The sequence below is a fragment of the Bombina bombina genome, chromosome 2 (genome assembly GCF_027579735.1).
Source record: "Bombina bombina isolate aBomBom1 chromosome 2, aBomBom1.pri, whole genome shotgun sequence".
NCBI lineage: Eukaryota > Metazoa > Chordata > Amphibia > Anura > Bombinatoridae > Bombina > Bombina bombina.
This window is the reverse complement of record NC_069500.1, coordinates 1,129,979,156-1,130,002,107: the sequence shown is the minus strand read 5'-3', so window position 1 is coordinate 1,130,002,107 and position 22,952 is coordinate 1,129,979,156.

Genomic DNA, 22,952 nt, shown 5'->3' with positions numbered 1-22,952 from the left:
GGTTAGGGAGAAGGCTCATGATTTAATTTCGCTCCCTTGACATTCTAGCCTAGTAGGGGTAATTCCATTTTGGCTGTTTACAGTGAGATAAACCGTGCACTCCCTTTCATTAACAGAGATAGTGTGTACTCTCTTATTCAACTTTATAATCAGCTTTCTTATGGTCAGCCCATTGTGGGAGAAGGCATTGGTTACCTACCTGATATCTCCGCAGCTAGAATTGGCTGACTTATATCAGTTACCAACCGCGTATGAGATTAAGCACACTCCCCTAGGGCTTACCTGTTTGTTGTAGTGACCAGCTGTGAGAGTCTACAAGCAAGATTTACAAGAAGGACAGAGCCTGGGCAATAGCCTTTACATTTAGGGCGTGACACTCCAGTGAGCTCAGCTCCTGAAGTATTATAGTTTTTAGTTACTCGTATCAGGGGGTAATTTCCTTGTGTTCTACTATTACTAAACCACTAGCAGTAACCTTTTTTTTATGTAATTTGCTGTATTTCTTTCATGTACAGATAATAATTTAAATTGTATTGTAAATTATCCTCACTTTTGTCAATGCTGTTATTGTTCACCACTTATCCTATGATATAAAAGGCCAAGTGTGTTTGTTCGAAGCTGTCATGCACAGTCAAGACTGCGCAAGGACAAACACACCTGGCCTTCAACAAACTGACCTGTCCGCCGCAAGAACTGTAGGCATGATGGGGGTGACTGGGGGGGGGGGGGGCTGGGCATGACATGGGCAGGGCTCAATGTGACAGGTAGGATGCTTCCACACAGGTGGAAAGAGTCCAGCAGGGGATGGACCGAGAAGTAGAAATGAAAAAATTCTTTATTGGGTATGCATTAAAAGTACTGCGAGTTTACACAGAAATTCAGACCTATATCACAGCCGTAAGCAAAGTCAGCCTAGTAGCCCAAAATCATACACTCCAACATGTTTCGTGCTGCAACAGCACTTCGTCAGGGATAGTGAAGGGTTAACTGTTCAGCCGTTATGTACACATCCTGTCATGCTAATTAGCCTATCTGCATTTTCTGATTTTACTACGGTTGTGAATGACAGGTGAACAAAACATAATTGTTCGTATACAAATGTAAAAATACAACAATAGAAATTGGGTTACTTGTCTACAGCTTTTTTTTTATATATATATATATATATATATAGATGGAAGAATCAATTCTGAAGAAACCATCAGAAATACAACTTTATGAATAAAAAATACAAAGTGATATAAACTTGCTGCTTTTGTCTTTTTTTGTCTTTTTGTATTTATAGTACTGGTAGTACATAGAAAAGTTACTAACCCCATTTAATTTATATAGGAGCAATCTAATTTGCGATGTATGATGTAATGTAATGAAAAACTGCTACCCATATTAGTACGTATATAAACTGTATCAAAATAAAATAACAGAGTAGCAGAGTCTACTTAATATAGTATATTTACAAAATTGCAACAAAAAGATTTTAAATATCTCCTATTGGTAATTTCAAAGGCAACCGATTAATTCCTTGCCTGGGCAACAATAGATGTGACCATAGAACATGTATAAATAAGAAACTCATTTTATGTAAACTATCCTGCTTTCTCTGACCAAGTAGGGATGATATTCAATGATCGAGAAACCGTGTTAGTTCTTTACACGCTTAAACAGAGGGAGCAAATTGTTACTATACCAAGACAATGCTAGGTGTAATTGATAACTATTATACTTATAAAACTAAGAGACATATGTTATGTTAATACGATATGTAATGTTGATACAGAATCCTGCTATTCCTGGCCAGGTGGGAACAATATCCACTGCTAGAGCCACCGGGGTGGAGGAGGCAAAGAGCACAACAGCAGAGCTGTATATATAGTTCCTCCCTTCCCTCCCACTCCAGTCATTCTCGTTGCCTGTGTTAGTGATAGGAAGAGGTAAAGTGAGGTGTTAGTTTAGATTCTTCAATCAAGAGTTTGTTATTTTTAAAATGGTACCAGTGAGTGCTATTTTATTTTGGGTGTAGCCGTATTCCTTGTCAGCCTCTAGAGTAGAGCTACATGTGGCTTTAAAGCACTGGAAACTGGTGGGATTTTATTCTCACTGCTCCTCCCATATTGTGTGCTGCCCTTCAGATGATGGCCTTAGCCATTATTAACTAAGACCCGGCATGTCTTCACAGATCTGCAGGAGGGTGAAGGACCTCTTGAGATGTGGGACTGTTCATGCTGTCGCTCAGCATTCAGGTATGTGCAGCTTCTTTATGTTCTGGGACATCCATTACCTTAGGCAAAGGCTGTATTTGTTAACTTTCAGATAGTGGGGGAAAATATAGTCCTTTAATAGGAAAGAGAGCTACCCTTATCTCTAGTTCACTCTCGGTTCAAAGGTGTAGTTTTCACTGGCTACAAGAGGGTGTATGTCACAACTAGGGGCTATGATGATCAAAATAGGGCCCCTACTGTGATAAATTAGGAGGTGCTGTGAGACGTGACGCTGGGGACTTTTGCTACGGAGTTCTATTATAAACACTCCAATATAGGCTGTGTGTTTTATGGCATCAGGGAGAACAGAGGATTTTGTATTTAGTGTTTTTACTTTGACCGGCGTTCGCATGTAATCCCATGTGGATAGAGTTTAGCCGGAGGAGTTTGGTAGTACCGCCCTCGAAAGGCGGGGTTATCTTTGCACGCTTTAGAGACGCTGCGCAACTGTTTCCCGGCTTTGGTCCGACTCCCGATTAGGAGTTTTTTCAGCTGGTTATCTGCACGTTCGCTAAGACCGCATAGTTACAAACAAAGCAAGCGGTCTTAGGCATTCTGAAATGCTGAGGCAGTGGACGGTCTTACGTGGGGGCAGGTAGGCGCCTCAGCAGAGCTGTTGAGGCGAGAGGTGCATTTCTCCTATTTTAGCAATGCTGTAACTTTTTTTTTGCCTATCAGTATTTTTTTCGGCAGTTAAATTAGTATCAGATTTAAAGGCACAGTATTCTATATGTTCAGAGGAAGCTAATAACTTTCTGATCATTAAATTAAGTTAACGTTTTTTTTATTTAAAGAGACACAACCAAGATTGTTTTTGCTTTATTTTATCATGGACAGTCTGCAAAATGGGACATGTTCCATGTGTTTGAATGCTAATGTGGAACCTCCTGTTACTTTTTGTCCCTCATGTACTGAGAGGGCTTTACAGTTTAGAGAGCAGATTTTGTTTGATAAAAATGTTTCTAAAACGGATGTTTCTCAGGGCTTTACTGATGAGATTCAGAGTATGCCACAACTTTCTCCCCAAGCGTCACAGCCCTTAACGCCTGCTAAAGCGGAGCCAAGTACCGCTGCAGCTTCTGCTGCAATCACATTGAAGGACATAGCTGCAGTTATGTCATCTACTCTTTCAGAGGCGTTGTCTGCCTTTCCTGTATTTCAAGGCAAGCGCAAAAGGAAGGAACATTTAATGGCCAATACAGCTTCTGATGCTCTGATGGCGATCTCTGACGTGCCCTCACAGGGCTCTGAATTGGAGGGTATGGAGGTCCTATCCGAAGGTGAACTTTCTGACTCAGGAGGTGTCTTGCCTCTGACGGATTCAGAAGTGGTTTCTTTCAGATTTAAACTTGAAAACCTCCGCCTGTTATTGAGAGAGGTTTTGGTGACTCTGGACGACTGTGATTCAATAGTGGTTCCACCAGAGAAATTGAGTAAGTTGGACAGATACCTAGAAGTTCCTTCTAATTCTGATGTCTTTCCAGTTCCTAAAAGAACTTCAGAAATTATTGCTAAAGAATAAGAAAGACCAGGTATTCCATTCTCTCCATCTCCTGTTTTCAAGAAAATGTACCCTATAGCTGACGCTATAAGAGATTCTTGGCAGTCGGTCCCTAAGGTGGAAGGAGCTATTTCCACTTTGGCTAAGCAAACTACTATTCCTATTGAGGATAGTTGTGCTTTCAAGGACCCTATGGATAAGAAACTAGAGGGTCTCCTTAAGAAGATCGATGTTCATCAGGGGTTGCTTTTGCAACCGGCGGCCTGCATTGTTACTGTTACAAGTGCGGCTGCTTATTGGTTTGATGCTTTGGAAGAATCTCTTAAAACTGAGACTTCTTTAGAAGACATTCAGGTCAGGATTAAAGCTCTTAAATTAGCTAATTCATTCATTACGGATGCTTCTCTGCAGATTACCAAATTGGCGGCTAAGAGTTTGGGCTTTTCCATCTTAGCACGCAGAGCCTTATGGTTGAAATTTTGATCTGCGGATGTTTCATCAAAGTCTAAGCTTTTCGCTATTTCTTACAAGGGAAAGACCTTGTTCGGACCTGACTTGAAGGAAATTATTTCTGATATCACGGGAGGCAAGGGTCATCTCCTCCCTCAAGATAAGAAATCCAAACAGAGAGGTCGACAGAGTAATTTTAAGGAAATTCCCCCTTCTTCTTCCTCCAAACAGGAAGGCAACTATTCACAATCCAACTCTACCTGGAGACCCAACCAGTCTTGGAACAAGGGTAAACAGTCCAAGAAGCCTGCTGCTGCCCCCAAGTCAGCATGAAGTGTTGGCCCCTGATCCGGGACCAGATCTAATAGGGGGCAGACTGTCTTATTTCGTTCAGGCTTGGATGAGAGATGTTCAAGATCCCTGGGTGATAGATATAGTGTCTCAGGGATACAAACTGGAATTCAGAAACTCTTCTCCCAGAGGAAGGTTTCTCCTTTCACGATTGTCTGTAGACCAGATAAAAAGAGAGCCATTCTTACGCTGTGTAAGAGACCTCTCCTCCATGGGAGTAATCTGTCCCATTCCAATTCAGGAACAGGGACAGGGGTTTTATTCAAATCTGTTTGTAGTTCCCAAAAAGGAGGGAACTTTCAGACCTATTTTAGACCTCAAAAGTCTAAACAAGTTTCTCAGAGTTCCATCTTTCAAGATGGAAACAATTCGTACCATTATTCCATTGGTCCAGGAGGGTCAATTTATGACGACTGTGGATCTAAAGGATGCATATCTTCATGTTCCTATTCACAGAGATCATCACAAGTTCCTGAGGTTTGCCTTTCTGGACAAACATTTTCAGTTTGTCACTCTTCCTTTCGGTCTGGCCACAGCACCCAGAATTTTCACAAAGGTTTTGGGTTCTCTTCTGGCAGTTCTAAGACCGCTGGGCATTGCAGTGGCGCCTTATCTGGATGATATTCTGATCCAGGCTTCATTCTCTCATCTAGCGAGGTCCCATACCGACATTGTGCTATCCTTCCTGAGAACTCACGGGTGGAAGGTAAATCTGGAAAAGAGTTCATTAGTTCCTCAGACAAGGGTTCCCTTTCTGGGAACTCTGATCGACTCTATTTTAATGAAAAATTTTCTGACGGAGGTCAGAAAGTTAAAAATTCTGAATACATGTCGAGCCCTTCAGTCCAATCCTCGGCCTTCAGTGGCTCAATGCATGGAGGTAATCGGATTGATGGTGGCAGCAATGGACATCGTACCGTTTGCACGTTTTCATCTCAGACCTCTGCAGCTGAGCATGCTCAGGCAGTGGAATGGAGATTATACAGATTTGTCTACTCGAATAAATCTGGATCAGGAGACAAGGGACTCTCTTCTATGGTGGTTGTCGCTGGGTCATCTATCCCAGGGGACATGCTTTCGCAGACCCTCATGGGTGATAGTGACAATGGATGCCAGCCTGTTAGGATGGGGAGCTGTCTGGAACTCCTTGAGAGCTCAGGGTGTATGGACTCAGGCAGAGTCTCTCCTTCCCATCAATATACTAGAGTTGAGAGCAATATTCAATGCGCTTCTGGCTTGGCCTCAGTTGGCTTCAGCCCAATTCATCAGATTCCAGTCGGACAACATAACGACGGTAGCTTACATCAATCATCAGGGAGGAACAAAGGAGTTCCTTAGCGATGATAGAAGTAGCCAAGATAATACAGTGGGCAGAGTTTCACTCCTGCCATCTGTCAGCGATCTACATCCCAGGGGTGGAAAACTGGGAAGCAGATTTTCTGAGCAGACAGACATTTCATCCGGGAGAGTGGGAACTTCACCCGGAGGTATTTTCCAACCTGATTCTCAGATGGGGCAGACCGGAATTGGATCTCATGGCTTCTCGTCAGAATGCCAAGCTTCCAAGATACGGGTCCAGGTCCAGGGATCCCCAGGCCGAGCTGATAGATACCTTGGCCTTTCAGCCTAGCTTATGTATTCCCTCCATTTGTTCTCCTTTCCTGGGTGATTGCTCGAGTCAAGCAGGAGAGGGCATCGGTGATCCTCATCGCTCCTGCGTGGCATTGCAGGATTTGGTATGCCAATCTGGTGGCGATGTCATCTCAGCCACCGTGGAAGCTCCCATTGAGGAGAGACCTTCTCATTCAGGGTCCCTTCCATCATCCAAATCTCGTTTCTCTGCAGCTGACTGCTTGGAGATTGAACGCTTAATTTTATCTAAGCAAGGTTTTTCTGATTAGGTCATAGATACTTTGATTCAGGCACGTAAGCCTGTTATTAGGAAAATTTTCCATATGATAAATATCTTAAATATCTTTATTGGTGTGAATCCAAGGGCTACTCATGGAGTAGGGTTAGGATTCCGAGAATTTTGTCTTTTCTCCAAAACGGATTGGAGAAAGGGTTGTCAGCAAGTTCTTTAAAGGGACAGATTTCTGCTTTATCTATTTTGTTACATAAGCGTTTAGCAGGTGTTCCAGATGTACAATCATTTTGTCAGGCTCTAAATACAGTACAGGCTGACTAGAATCAGGCCTATATTTAGACCAATTGCTCCTCCTTGGAGTTTGAATTTAGTTCTTAGAGTTCTTCAAGGAATTCCATTTGAACCTATGCATTCCATAGATAATAAGTTATTATCTTGGAAAGTTTTATTTTTGGTTGCTATTTCTTCTGCTCGAAGAGTTTCTGAGCTTTCTGCATTACAATATGATTCTCCTTATCTTATTTTTCATGCGGATAAGGTGGTGTTACGTACTAAACCTGGTTTTCTTCCTAAGGTGGTTTCAACCAAGAATATTAATCAGGAGATTGTTCTTCCTTCTTTGTGTCCTAATCCATCTTCTAAGAAGGAACATCTGTTACATAATTTAGACATAGTCCGTGCTTTAAAGTTTTATTTATAAGCGACTAAGGATTTTCGACAAAAGTCTTGTTTGTTTGTTGTTTTTTCAGGGAAACGTAGGGGTCAGAAAGCTATGGCTACTTCTCTTTCTTTTTGGCTGAAGAGTATCATCCGTTTTGCATATGAGACTGCTGGACGGCAGCCTCCTGAATGAATTACGGCTCATTCCACTAGGTCTGTGGCTTTCTCATGGGCTTTCAAAAATGATGCTTCTGTTGAGCAGATTTGCAAAGCTGCAACTTGGTCGTCTCTTCACACTTTTTCCAAATTTTACAAATGTGATACTTTTGTCTCTGCTGAGGCTGCTTTTGGGAGGAAAGTTCTTCAAGCAGTGGTGCCTTCTGTTTAGGTTCCCTGTCTTGTCCCTCCCTTTTCATCCGTGTACTATAGCTTTGGTATTGTATCCCACAAGTAAGGATGAAATCCGTGGACTCATCGTGTCTTTTAAAAAGAAAAGAAAATTTATGCTTACCTGATAAATTTATTTATTTTTAGACACGATGAGTCCACAGCCCACCCTGTTCTATGAGACAGGTTATCATTATTATTTTTTGTTTAACTTCAGACACCTCTGCACCTTGGCTTTTCCTTTCACTTCCTAACTTCGGTCGAATGACTGGAGTGGGAGGGAAGGGAGGAACTATATATACAGCTCTGCTGTGGTGCTCTTTGCCTCCTCCTGCTGACCACTTGTCAATATGTCCAAAGCAAAGTGCAGGCTATTCCTACTAGCATGCCTTGCTAACTCCCCCTGCATGCCTATAACTATGTTACACCTAAGCTACACTCCCTCTGCTCCACCTCCCTACCTCCCATTGACCACCCACACCTTACATCACGGCTAACCTACACTACCCCTGCACCGTCCAGCTTACTCTCTCTGACTACCTAAACCTACATCATGCCAAACCTACACCCCCCTGGAATGCCCAGCTAAGTCCCTAATACTGCCTACACTGACATCATGTATACACAACACTCCCTTGTAATGCCCATTCAACTGCCTAATGTAAATAAATAACTAACTATAATAAACTATACTTTAAATAATAAACCTCCTTATTATAACTATATAGCTATGTCTAAAGTTAGCATCAATGTTTAAATAATGCGTCACAGAGATGTGATAAAATGCTGGTGGATGACCACCGGAGGACCGGCAAAACCTCCTTGGCCTATTCAGACTCCTGGAACTCTGTGTTAAACTGGAAATTGAGCCTTAGACAGCTGGCGATGGTCGACCATCTGAGGACTAGCAAAATCTCCGGCGGTCCCGGGCTCAATTCTGGGTCGGCACTTAGTTCCAGGATCCCGGGTAACAAGAGGAGATTTTGCCGGTCCTCCGACTTTTACCTCATTTCAATGACAAAATATGCATTGTCATGTACAATGTAGATTATTTAAAGTATTGGAAATATCTTAAAAGGGATTTAATGGTTGCTTGCTAATATTTCAAACATAAATATATATTTGAAAATATATGTTTATGTTTAAAATAATATTAATCAAACATTAAATCCCTCTAACAATATCTATATTAATTTAAACAAAATTCATTGTACATGACTATGCAGTATTTACAAGTTGACCCCTAATCTGCAATAACCTAAAACTAACTGTATAAGCTAAGTCCCCACTCATAAATATTCAATATTTTAATGATGCATTGTTATGTACAATGCATAATGTTTAAATATTTGCATATAAATTAAAATGTGATTAATGTTACTTGTTGTGTTTTATTATTTTTAATTAAAGACAGTATAATTAATGTTATAGATATATATATAACTGCATGCCTGTTATGTAAATGTATCATTTAATGAAGAGAGAGAGAGATGCAATAAAACATGTAAAACAAATGCCTTTTGTAACAGGAATATACATTTTAAAATATATATTTATATAAAAAAAACCCAACAGGAATGACCAAATACAGAGACAATTTTACTGATGTCACATTTCAAATTATTTTTGAGGCAGCCGCGACAGTGATCTGGGTAGAGTGGTAGGAGTCAGACTGCTACTCCTGACTAATAATGGAGACGCAGGAAATTTTAGAAATATTTCTAATGATGTTTCAGGAGCATATCCAGAATCTTCACAAGCTAATTGACTGTTTTGGCAAAGCTTTCAATTTACCTGAGCAGGAGAATGCTGAATCCCTTGTTCCACAACAGAGTTTGGTGGAGCTGCTTCTGGAGAGTCCCCTGGTGTGCCTTTTGACTATGGTAATACATGCGAAGAGACGAAGCCCGACATTGGTCTGTTACAGAAAAAGGATTCAATGGCTATGAGCAATACCTTCCCTACAACGTCTATCAAGCAGGCCCCAGATATTGACACAGTTGACAGCTGAAAGGCAAGCAGACAATCAGATCATTATGGGTGAGCATGATTGTGGGTCTGTTCAGGGTACTGAGATCCCTCTGATGGCACTGATTGCAGTTTTTGGCAGAGACTGGGATGCCAGGATATTGTGAGCCCTGCATGGATGCATATGTATCGATTTTAGTCCAGACTTCCAACAGATTACAATTTTGGAAATTGGTAGAGACAGCAAAACATGTTTGGAGATGTGTCTTTCTCTTCTACCCGGTGGTAGTTTACTATGTTGGAAAGCCAGTATAGGATGCGTTCTACAATACACAGACACCAGCAGTATGTATGGTATGGAAACGAATTGAAACTTGACACAAACTGCCACAACTAACTGCAACCTATTAAGCTAACTTTTTTCTCCCACCCGTCCTACAAAATCCATTTATATAGACTAACAAAGCCCCAATGATGGCAACTAAGTCTAATGCTTGGGGGGACTCTCTTATTACATTGTAATACATACATAAAATAGCTTTTAGATATACAGTTACCTGTTCTTGTGTTGTTTATATTTGTTCTGTACATCATTACTCTGTATTAATATAATCCACTTCTATAATGGTTCAAGATTCAGTATTTACTAATGATTATCTATTTACTAGTTTACTTTTATAACAGTTGGGCTTATAGATGCTTGTATTATTTTTTGCTTTTTATGCCTGTCTACTATTATAATTAGCTCATTTAATGTTTGCAATTAATTTTGTTTTATACTTCAGAAGCATTATATTTACTCTTGTAGCCTATTTTCAAGTATAGCGACAATTAATAATTCATAGGACTTCTGCAACTATAATTGACTTGGCTATATAAGTGTATTGAGTATATCTGCTCTATTACAGAGGCCCCCCTACTTGCTCCACCCTGTTGTGCTGCCAGCATCGGAGGTGGCATGGCATTTATATATTTAAAATAGGGAGCCCTATTATATGCAAGTAAGACCTAAGTCTTGTTAAGTTGCCAGTTAACCACATTTATTATAAATAATATAACAATTTTCACTATGCAGAAGGTCATTCTCGTATACATTGAGTAAATGGCTACACCTTCATATCCAGCAAACTTGGTTGCTATAATGGTGAGAATCCATGTTAAAAGTATGGCCTCTAGCTTTATACCCGGTATAGCTGAAATGCCATTTCAGTCACATTCTCTCCATATAACGAGTAGCCTAAGCATAGTAGTATACTCCTTTTATACATACCTGTCGAACTATGCATTATAGGACCAATGAGAATCTTATTTAGCACCATCCACCCCTTTAATTTATACATGTTTCTGTGTCCCTTCTAATCATAGTCTGGAACCTATTGACATATCACTCCTTGTCTCTCAGATACTTTTTATTTACAATACCAGTTGCCTAAGAGTGTCCATCTAAATACACCCCAAAATGAAAGTTCAAGCTTTAATTTTATAATAATATTTCATCTATATAATATTTTATGGGTCCAAGATTGACCCTTGAAATTTATACGCAATTTTATTCGCTAATATCCATTGTTTTATATTTTCTCATATTATCTAACAGTTGCCAATTTTTTTTGAAATACTTGTACTAAGGTCCAAGAGTGACCAATACAAACACTAGCTTACCTCTCCTTTGTGCCATAAGTTTAGCTAGGTCCCTGAGTGATCTCCTGTGTAAAGAGAGGTACATTTTCTAGAAAAAATAGGTTTAATCTATAAATGTTTAACTATATTTCTGATATAATTGTCATTTATTGTTCATGCTCATGTGTTGTTCTGTATATCTTTTTGGCAAGTTAATAATCTTTCATTGTTATATCCAATGTATGCTCACTTACTTGTGTACTTTATTACTGTGGCCTGTAAATTACATGAATTCCTGCTTTCATTGTGAAAGGTCATGTATTATTTGCTGTCATCTACTAAAACCTCAATAAAAAGAATGTGATAAAAAAAAAACAGCCAAATATAAATACATATTAATTTATATACACTAGTTAAAAGAATATGCATCATACATAAGAATGTATAATATTTTTTTTTTTGATAAATGCACTATTAACCCCTATACTGCCCTAACCCAAATACCTAATCAACCCCAATACAGGTATGAGGGGTGGTTAAGTAATTAATGCCAAATAAATGGTAACCATCATTAATAACCTAATCAACCCCCACACAGGTATTAGAAGTGGTTAGTTGATTAAGGCCAAATAAATGGTAACCATCAATAATCACCTAATCAGCCCTCATACAGATTAGGAGATGAAAGCCTACAAAATCCTAACTAAAAAACCTCCCTCTAAACTAACCCCACTATGTTATAGAAAAAAAAAAATCTAACTAACAGAAAATAAAAAATACATTATCCAAAACAAAAAAAATTATACCTAACACTAAACTACATGCCCCATAAAATAAAATAAAAAAAAAAAAACTAGACCCTAACTCTAAAATAAATTACAATAGCCCTTAAAGGGACACTGAACCCAAATTTTTTCTTTCGTGATTCAGATAGAGCATGCAATTTTAAGCAACTTTCCAATTTACTCCTATCATCAAATTTTCTTCGTTCACTTGCTATCTTTATTTGAAAAAGAAGGCATCTAAGCTTCTTTTCCTTCATGTAATTGGCAAGACTCCAGGAGCTAGTGACGTATGGGATATACAATCCTACCAGGACGGGCAAAATTTTCCAAACCTCAAATGCCTATAAGTACACCCCTCACCACACCCACAATTCAGTTTTACAAACTTTGCCTCCTATGGAGGTGGTGAAGTAAGTTTGTGCTAAGATTTCTACGTTGACATGCGCTTCTCAGCATTTTGAAGCCCGATTCCTCTCAGAGTACAGCGAATGTCAGAGGGATGTGAAGGGAGTATCACCTATTGAATGCGATGGTTTTCCTCACGGGAGATCTATTTCATAGGTTCTCTGTTATCGGTCGTAGAGATTCATCTCCTACCTCACTTTTCAGATTGCCGATATACTCTCATATACCATTACCTCTACTGATAACTGTTTCAGTACTGGTTTGGCTATCTGCTATATGTGGATGGGTGTCTTTCGGTAAGTATGTTTTTATTACTTAAGACACCTCAGCTATGGTTTGGCACTTTATGCATTAATATAAAGTTCTAAATATATGTATTATACTTATATTTGCCATGAGTCAGGTTCATGTATTTCCTTTTGCAGACTGTCAGTTTCATATTTGGGGTAAATTAACATTTCTTTCATGTAATTAGCAAGAGTCCATGAGCTAGTGACGTATGGGATATACATTCCTACCAGGAGGGGCAAAGTTTCCCAAACCTCAAAATGCCTATAAATACACCCCTCACCACACCCACAATTCAGTTTTACAAACTTTGCCTCCTATGGAGGTGGTGAAGTAAGTTTGTGCTAGATTCTACGTTGATATGCGCTCCGCAGCAAGTTGGAGCCCGGTTTTCCTCTCAGCGTGCAGTGAATGTCAGAGGGATGTGAGGAGAGTATTGCCTATTTGAATGCAGTGATCTCCTTCTACGGGGTCTATTTCATAGGTTCTCTGTTATCGGTCGTAGAGATTCATCTCTTACCTCCCTTTTCAGATCGACGATATACTCTTATTTATATACAATTACCTCTACTGATTTTCGTTTCAGTACTGGTTTGGCTTTCTACAAACATGTAGATGAGTGTCCTGGGGTAAGTAAATCTTATTTTCTGTGACACTCTAAGCTATGGTTGGGCACTTTATTTATAAAGTTCTAAATATATGTATTCAAACATTTATTTGCCTTGACTCAGAATGTTCAACATTCCTTATTTTCAGACAGTAAGTTTCATATTTGGGATAATGCGTTTGAATCAATCATTTTTTCTTTCTTTGACTTTTTTTCCCTGTGGGCTGTTAGGCTCGCGGGGGCTGAAAATGCTTCATTTTATTGCGTCATTCTTGGCGCGGACTTTTTTGGCGCAAAAAATCTTTTCTGTTTCCGGCGTCATACGTGTCGCCGGAAGTTGCGTCATTTTTTTGACGTTCTTTTGCGCCAAAAATGTTGGCGTTCCGGATGTGGCGTCATTTTTGGCGCCAAAAAGCATTTAGGCGCCAAACAATGTGGGCGTATTATTTGGCGCCAAAAAATATGGGCGTCGCTTTTGTCTCCACATTATTTCAGTCTCATTTTTTCTTTGCTTCTGGTTACTAGAAGCTTGTTTATTGGCATTTTTTCCCATTCCTGAAACTGTCATTTAAGGAATTTGATCAATTTTGCTTTATATGTTGTTTTTTCTCTTACATATTGCAAGATGTCTCACGTTGCATCTGAGTCAGAAGATACTTCAGGAAAATCGCTGTCTAGTGCTGGAACTACCAAAGCTAAGTGTATCTGCTGTAAACTTTTGGTAGCTATTCCTCCGGCTGTTGTTTGTATTAATTGTCATGACAAACTTGTTAAAGCAGATAATATTTCCTTTAGTAATGTACCATTGCCTGTTGCAGTTCCCTCAACATCTAAGGTGCAGAATGTTCCTGATAACATAAGAGATTTTGTTTCTGAATCCATCAAGAAGGCTATGTCTGTTATTTCTCCTAGTAAACATAAAAAATCTTTTAAAACTTCTCTCTCTACAGATGAATTTTTAAATGAACATCATCATTCTGATTCTGATGACTCTTCTGGTTCAGAGGATTCTGTCTCAGAGATTGATGCTGATAAATCTTCATATTTATTTAAAATGGAATTTATTCGTTCTTTACTTAAAGAAGTACTAATTGCTTTAGAAATAGAGGATTCTGGTCCTCTTGATACTAATTCTAAACGTTTAGATAAGGTGTTTAAATCTCCTGTGGTTATTCCAGAAGTTTTTCCTGTTCCTAATGCTATTTCTGAAGTAATTTCCAGAGAATGGGATAAATTGGGTAATTCATTTACTCCTTCTAAACGTTTTAAGCAATTATATCCTGTGCCGTCTGACAGATTAGAATTTTGGGACAAAATCCCTAAAGTTGATGGGGCTATTTCTACCCTTGCTAAACGTACTACTATTCCTACGTCAGATGGTACTTCGTTTAAAGATCCTTTAGATAGGAAAATTGAATCCTTTCTAAGAAAAGCTTATCTGTGTTCAGGTAATCTTCTTAGACCTGCTATATCTTTGTCTGATGTTGCTGCAGCTTCAACTTTTTGGTTGGAGACTTTAGCACAACAAGTAACAGATCATGATTCTCATAAAATTATTATTCTTCTTCAGCATGCTAATAATTTTATCTGTGATGCCATTTTTGATATTATCAGAGTTGATGTCAGGTTTATGTCTCTAGCTATTTTAGCTAGAAGAGCTTTATGGCTTAAAACTTGGAATGCTGATATGGCTTCTAAATCAACTCTACTTTCCATTTCTTTCCAGGGTAACAAATTATTTGGTTCTCAGTTGGATTCCATTATCTCAACTGTTACTGGTGGGAAAGGAACTTTTTTACCACAGGATAAAAAATCTAAGGGTAAAAACAGGGCTAATAATCGTTTTCGTTCCTTTCGTTTCAACAAAGAACAAAAGCCTGATCCTTCATCCTCAGGAGCAGTTTCAGTTTGGAAACCATCTCCAGTCTGGAATAAATCCAAGCCTTCTAGAAAGGCAAAGCCTGCTTCTAAGTCCACATGAAGGTGCGGCCCTCATTCCAGCTCAGCTGGTAGGGGGCAGGTTATGTTTTTTCAAAGAAATTTGGATCAATTCTGTTCACAATCTTTGGATTCAGAACATTGTTTCAGAAGGGTACAGAATTGGTTTCAAGATGAGACCTCCTGCAAAGAGATTTTTTCTTTCCCGTGTCCCAGTAAATCCAGTGAAAGCTCAAGCATTTCTGAATTGTGTTTCAGATCTAGAGTTGGCTGGAGTAATTATGCCAGTTCCAGTTCTGGAACAGGGGATGGGGTTTTATTCAAATCTCTTCATTGTACCAAAGAAGGAGAATTCCTTCAGACCAGTTCTGGATCTAAAAATATTGAATCGTTATGTAAGGATACCAACGTTCAAAATGGTAACTGTAAGGACTATCTTGCCTTTTGTTCAGCAAGGGCATTTTATGTCCACAATAGATTTACAGGATGCTTATCTGCATATTCCGATTCATCCAGATCATTATCAGTTCCTGAGATTCTCTTTTCTGGACAAGAATTACCAGTTTGTGGCTCTGCCGTTTGGCCTAGCTACAGCTCCAAGAATTTTTACAAAGGTTCTCGGTGCCCTCTGTCTGTAATCAGAGAACAGGGTATTGTGGTATTTCCTTATTTGGACGATATCTTGGTACTTGCTCAGTCTTTACATTTAGCAGAATCTCATACGAATCGACTTGTGTTGTTTCTTCAAGATCATGGTTGGAGGATCAATTTACCAAAAAGTTCATTGATTCCTCATACAAGGGTAACTTTTCTGGGTTTCCAGATAGATTCAGTGTCCATGACTCTGTCTTTAACAGACAAGAGACGTCTAAAATTGATTTCAGCTTGTCGAAACCTTCAGTCACAATAATTCCCTTCGGTATCCTTATGTATGGAAATTCTAGGTCTTATGACTGCTGCATCGGACGCGATCCCCTTTGCTCGTTTTCACATGCGACCTCTTCAGCTCTGTATGCTGAATCAATGGTGCAGGGATTACACAAAGATATCTCAATTAATATCTTTAAAACCGATTGTACGACACTCTCTAACGTGGTGGACAGATCACCATCGTTTAATTCAGGGGGCTTCTTTTGTGCTTCCGACCTGGACTGTAATTTCAACAGATGCAAGTCTCACAGGTTGGGGAGCTGTGTGGGGATCTCTGACGGCACAAGGAGTTTGGGAATCTCAGGAGGTGAGATTACCGATCAATATTTTGGAACTCTGTGCAATTTTCAGAGCTCTTCAGTCTTGGCCTCTTCTGAAGAGAGAATCGTTCATTTGTTTTCAGACAGACAATGTCACAACTGTGGCATACATCAATCATCAAGGAGGGACTCACAGCCCTCTGGCTATGAAAGAAGTATCTCAAATTCTGGTTTGGGCGGAATCCAGCTCCTGTCTAATCTCTGCGGTTCATATCCCAGGTATAGACAATTGGGAAGCGGATTATCTCAGTCGCCAAACGTTGCATCCGGGCGAATGGTCTCTTCACCCAGAGGTATTTCTTCAGATTGTTCAAATATGGGAGCTTCCAGAAATAGATCTGATGGCGTCTCATCTAAACAAGAAACTTCCCAGGTATCTGTCCAGATCCCGGGATCCTCAGGCGGAAGCAGTGGATGCATTATCACTTCCTTGGAAGTATCATCCTGTTTATATCTTTCCGCCTCTAGTTCTTCTTCCAAGAGTAATCTCCAAGATTCTGAAGGAATGCTCGTTTGTTCTGCTGGTAGCTCCGGCATGGCCTCACAGGGTTTGGTATGCGGATCTTGTCCGGATGGCCTCTTGCCATCCGTGGACTCTTCCGCTACGACCAGACCTTCTGTCGCAAGGTCCTTTTTTCCATCAGGATCTCAAATCCTTAAATTTAAAGGTATGGAGATTGAACGCTTGATTCTTAGTCAAAGAGGTTTCTCTGACTCTGTGATTAATACTATGTTACAGGCTCGTAAATCTGTATCCAGAGAGATATATTATAGAGTCTGGAAGACTTATATTTCTTGGTGTCTTTCTCATCATTTTTCTTGGCATTCTTTTAGAACTCCAAGAATTTTACAGTTTCTTCAGGATGGTTTAGATAAAGGTTTGTCCGCAAGTTCCTTGAAAGGACAAATCTCTGCTCTTTCTGTTCTTTTTCACAGAAAGATTGCTAATCTTCCTGATATTCATTGTTTTGTACAAGCTTTGGTTCGTATAAAACCTGTCATTAAGTCAATTTCTCCTCCTTGGAGTTTGAATTTGGTTCTAGGGGCTCTTCAAGCTCCTCCGTTTGAACCTATGCATTCATTGGACATTAAATTACTTTCTTGGAAAGTTTTGTTCCTTTTGGCAATCTCTTCTGCCAGAAGAGTTTCTGAATTATCTGCTCTTTCTTGTGAGTCTCCTTTTCTGATTTTTCATCAGGATAAGGCAGTGTTGCGAACTTCTTTTGAATTTTTACCTAAAGTTGTGAATTCCAACAACATTAGTAGAGAAATTGTGGTTCCTTCATTATGTCCTAATCCTAAGAATTCTAAGGAGAAATCGTTACATTCTTTGGATGTTGTTAGAGCTTTGAAATATTATGTTGAAGCTACTAAGTCTTTCCGAAAGACTTCTAGTTTATTTGTTATCTTTTCCGGTTCTAGAAAAGGCCAGAAAGCTTCTGCCATTTCTTTGGCATCTTGGTTGAAATCTTTAATTCATCTTGCCTATGTTGAGTCGGGTAAAACTCCGCCTCAAAGGATTACAGCTCATTCTACTAGGTCAGTCTCTACTTCCTGGGCGTTTAGGAATGAAGCTTCGATTGATCAGATTTGCAAAGCAGCAACTTGGTCCTCTTTGCATACTTTTACTAAATTCTACCATTTTGATGTATTTTCTTCTTCTGAAGCAGTTTTTGGTAGAAAAGTACTTCAGGCAGCGGTTTCAGTTTGAATCTTCTGCTTATGTTTTTCATTAAACTTTATTTTGGGTGTGGATTATTTTCAGCAGGAATTGGCTGTCTTTATTTTATCCCTCCCTCTCTAGTGACTCTTGCGTGGAAAGATCCACATCTTGGGTAATCATTATCCCATACGTCACTAGCTCATGGACTCTTGCTAATTACATGAAAGAAAACATAATTTATGTAAGAACTTACCTGATAAATTCATTTCTTTCATATTAACAAGAGTCCATGAGGCCCACCCTTTTTTTGTGGTGGTTATGATTTTTGTATAAAGCACAATTATTCCAATTCCTTATTTTATATGCTTTCGCACTTTTTTATCACCCCACTTCTTGGCTATTCGTTAAACTGAATTGTGGGTGTGGTAAGGGGTGTATTTATAGGCATTTTGAGGTTTGGGAAACTTTGCCCCTCCTGGTAGGAATGTATATCCCATACGTCACTAGCTCATGGACTCTTGCTAATATGAAAGAAATTAATTTATCAGGTAAGTTCTTACATAAATTATGTTATTAAGAAATATTTTTCTTACCTGGGGTTTAGTCTTTTTTTCAAATTGACTACATTTTTCTTGCAAATTGTGGCCAGGATTAGGCCCGCGGGTGCCCCAAATGCTAGACTTTATTGCGTCCTTCTTGGCGCAAGAATTTTTTGGGGCAAAAGTACGTCCATTGACGCAGGTTGGTCATTTCCGGCGTCGTAGTTGACGCCGAGTTCCTTACACAGGTTGTGTCGTTAGTGACGCGAGTGTGTAATTTCCGGATGTTGTTGGCGCCAACAAATTTTCAGTTACGTTGTGCGTCATACTTGGCGCCAAATTTTTTCATTAATTTAATACCCCATTGCTATTTGCCTCTTGCCTTTTTCTATGTCAGAGGGCTATGCTATTTGCATTTTTTCCCATTCCTGAAACTGTCATATAAGGAAATTGAAAAATGTTGCTTTATATGTTGTTTTTTTATTTTACATTTTGCAAGATGTCTCAATCTGATCCTGCCTCAGAAGTATCTGTTGGAACTTTGCTGCCTGATGTCGGTTCTACTAAAGCTAAGTGCATTATATTTCCGAGTCATTTGTATTGGTTATCATTATAAACTTTTACATGCAGATATTGTGTCCATCAGTAAATAGTACATTGCCTGTTGTTGTTCCTTCAACTTTTAATGTACATGTTATACCTATGAAATTTAAAGAATTTGTTACTGATTCTATTCAGAAGGCTTTGTCTGCTATTCTGCCTTCTAATTAATATAAAGGTCTTTTAAAACTTCTCATAAGGTTGATGAAATTTCAAATGACCGACAACATAATGAATTATCCTCCTCTATCTGATTCAGAAGATCCTTCCTCAGATATTGACACTAAAAAATCTACTTATTTATTTAAAATGAAGTATTTTCATTCTTTGCTAAAGAAGTGTTAATTATTTTGGATATCGTGGAAACTAGTCCCCTTGTTATTAGAACTAGTAAATTCTGTTTTTAAACCTCCTGTGGTTAATCCAGAGTTTTTTTCCTGTTCCTGATGATATTTCTGATATGATTTCTAAGGAATGGAATAAGCCGGGTACTTCTTTTATTCCTTCTTCAAGGTTTAAAAATTGTATCCTTTTACCAGCAATTTCTATAGAGTTTTGGGAAAAGATCCTCAAAGTTGATGGGGCTATTTCTACTCTTGCTGAACGTACCTCTATTCCTATGGAAGATAGTACTTAAGTTCCTTTAGATAGGAAACTTGAATCTTATCTAAGGAAAGCTTATTTATATTCAGGTCGTCTCAGGCCTGCAATTTAATTGGCTGATGTTACAGCTGCATCAACATTCTTGTTGGAGAATTAGCGCAACAAGAATTGGATTCTGATTTATATAGCATTATTTGCTTACTGCAACATACTAATCAGTTCTGATGCCATTTTTTTATATCATCAAGATTGATGTTAGATCTGTCTTTAGCTATTTTTAGCTAGAAGAGTTTTGAGGCTTAAATCTTGGAATGCTGATATGACTTTTTAAGTCTAGATTGCTATCTCTTTCTTTCCAAGGTAATAAGAGACCTAAGGGTAAATATAAAGCTTCTAATCATTTTCATTCTTTTTGTCAAATAAGGAACAAAAACCTAATCCTTCCTTATGGAATCTGTTTCCAATTGGAAACCTTCATTAAAAGGAATAAATCCAACCCATTTAAGAAACCAAAAGCCAGCCCCTAAAGTCCGCATGAAGGTGAGACTCTTATTCCAGCTCAGCTGGTAGGGGGCAGATTAAGCTTTTCTTCAAGGATGTTTGGATAAATTCTGTCCAAAATCAATGGTTTCAGAGTATTGTCTCTCAGGGGTATCGAATAGGATTCTGAGTAAATCCTCCTGTGAGAAGATTTTTTTCTCTCACGCATCCCAGTAAATCCAGTTAAAGCTCAGGCTTTCCTGAAGTGTGTTTCAGACCTGGAGTTTCAGGGGTAGTCATGCCAGTTCCTTTTCAGGAACAAGGTCTGGGGTTTTATTCGAATCTATTCATTGTCCCAAAGAAGGAAATTTCATTCAGACCAATTCTGGATCTGAAAATTTTGAATCGTTATGTAAGAGTACCAACTTTCAAATGGTGACTTTAAGGACATTTTAGGTCCACAATGGACTTGCAGGATGTATACCTTCATATTCCGATTCATTCAGATCATTGACAGTTCCTGAGATTCTCTTTTCTAGACAAGCATTACCAATTCATTGCTCTTCCATTTGGACTAGCAACCGCTCAAATAATATTTTTTAAAGGTTCTAGGTGCCCTGCTTTATGGAAACCAGAGAGCAGGGTATTGCGGTGTTTCCTTATTTAGAAGATATCTTGGTACTAGCTCAGTCTTTACGTTCTGCAGAATTTCACACAAATCAACTTGTGTTGTTTCTTCGAAAACATGGTTGGAGGATCAATTTACCAAAAAGTTTCTTGATTCCTCAGACAAGGGTCACCTTTTTTAGGTTTCCAGATAGATTCAGTGTCCATGACATTGTCTCTAACAGACAAGAGACGTTTGAAAGTGGTTGCAGCCTGGCGGAAAGTACAGTCTCAGTCATTCCCTTCAGTGGTTATGTGCATGTAAAATTTAGGTTTCATGACTGCAGCATTGGACGCGATTCCCTTTGCTCGTTTTCACATGAGACCTCTCCAGCTTTGTTTGCTGAATCCATGGTGCAGGGATTATACAAAGATATAACAATTAATATCCTTAAATCCAAATGTTTGACATTCTCTGATGTAGTGGTTGAATCACCAGCGTTTAGTTCAAGGGGCTACTTTGTTCGGCTAACCTGGACTATGATCACTACAGATGCAAGTCTTTCAGGTTAGGGAGCTGTTTGGGGATCTCTGACAGCACAAGAGGTTTGGAAATCTCAAGAGGCAAGATTACCAATCAATATTTTAGAACTCCGTGCAATTCTCAGAGCTCTTATGTTTTGGCCTCTGTTGAAGAGAGAACCGTTCATTTATTTTCAAACAGACAATATCACAAACAGTGGCATTTGTCAATCAGCAGGGTGGGACTCACAGTCCACAAGCTATGAAAGAAGTATCTTGGATACTTGCTTGCGCGGAATCCAGCTCCTGTCTAATTTCTGCTTTGCATATCCCAGGTATAGACATTGGGAGGCGGATTATCTCAGCCGTCAGACTTTACATCCGGGGGAATGGTCTCTCCATCCAGATGTGTTTTCTCAGATTGTTCAGATATGGGGTCTTCTAGAGATAGATCTGATGGCCTCTCATCTAAACAAGAGACTTCCCAGATGCCTGTCCAGGTCCAGGGATTTTCAGGCGGAAGCAGTGGGTGCGCTGACACTTCCTTGGTGTTATCAACCTGCTTATATTTTCCTGCCTCTAGTTCTTCTTCCAAGAGTGATCTCCAAAATCATCATGGAACAATCGTTTGTGTTGCTGGTGGCTCCAGCATGGCCTCACGGGTTTTGGTATGCTGGTCTTGTTCGGATGTCCAGCTGCCAACCTTGGCCACTTCCATTAAGGCCGGACCTACTGTCTCAAGGTCCGTTTTTCCATCAGTTTCTCAAATCATTAAATTTGAAGGTATGGAAATTGATTGCTTAGTGCTAAGTCAAAGAGGTTTCTCTGACTCAGTGTTTAATACTATGTTACAAGCTCGTAAATCTGTCTCTAGGAAGATTTATTATCGAGTTTGGAAGACTTACATTTCATGGTGTTCTCATAAATTTTCTTGGCATTTTTTTAGAGTTGCAAGAATTTTACAGTTTCTTCAGGATGGTTTGGATAAGGGTTTTCTGCAAGTTCCTTGAAGGGACAAATCTCTGCTCTTTCTGTTTTATTCACAGAAAGATTGCTAAAACTTCCTGATATTCACTGTTTTGTACAGGCTTTATTTCGTATTAAGCCTGTCATTAAATCAATCTCTCCTCCTTGGAGTCTTAATTTGGTTTTGAGGGCTTTACAGGCTTCTCCATTTTGAGCCTTTGCATTCTTTGGACATTTAACTACTTTCTTGGAAAGTGTTGTTCCTTTTGGCCATCTCTTCTCCTAGAAGAGTTTCTGAGCTATCTGCTCTTTCTTGTGAATCTCCTTGTCTGATTTTTCATCAGGATAAGGCGGTTTTGCGGACTTCATTTAAATTTATTCCTAAGGTTGTGAATTCTAACAACATTAGTAGAGAAATTGTTGTCCCTTCCTTGTGTCTTAATCCTAAGAATTCTTTGGAAAGATCCTTACATTCTGAAGCTACTAAAGATTTCTGGAAGACTTCTAGTCTATTTGTTATATTTTCTGGTCTTAGGAAAGGTCAGAAGGCTTCTGCTATTTCCTTGGCTTCTTGGTTAAAGCTTTTGATTCTTCAAGCTTATTGGAGTCGGGTCAGGCCCCGCCTCAGAGAATTACAG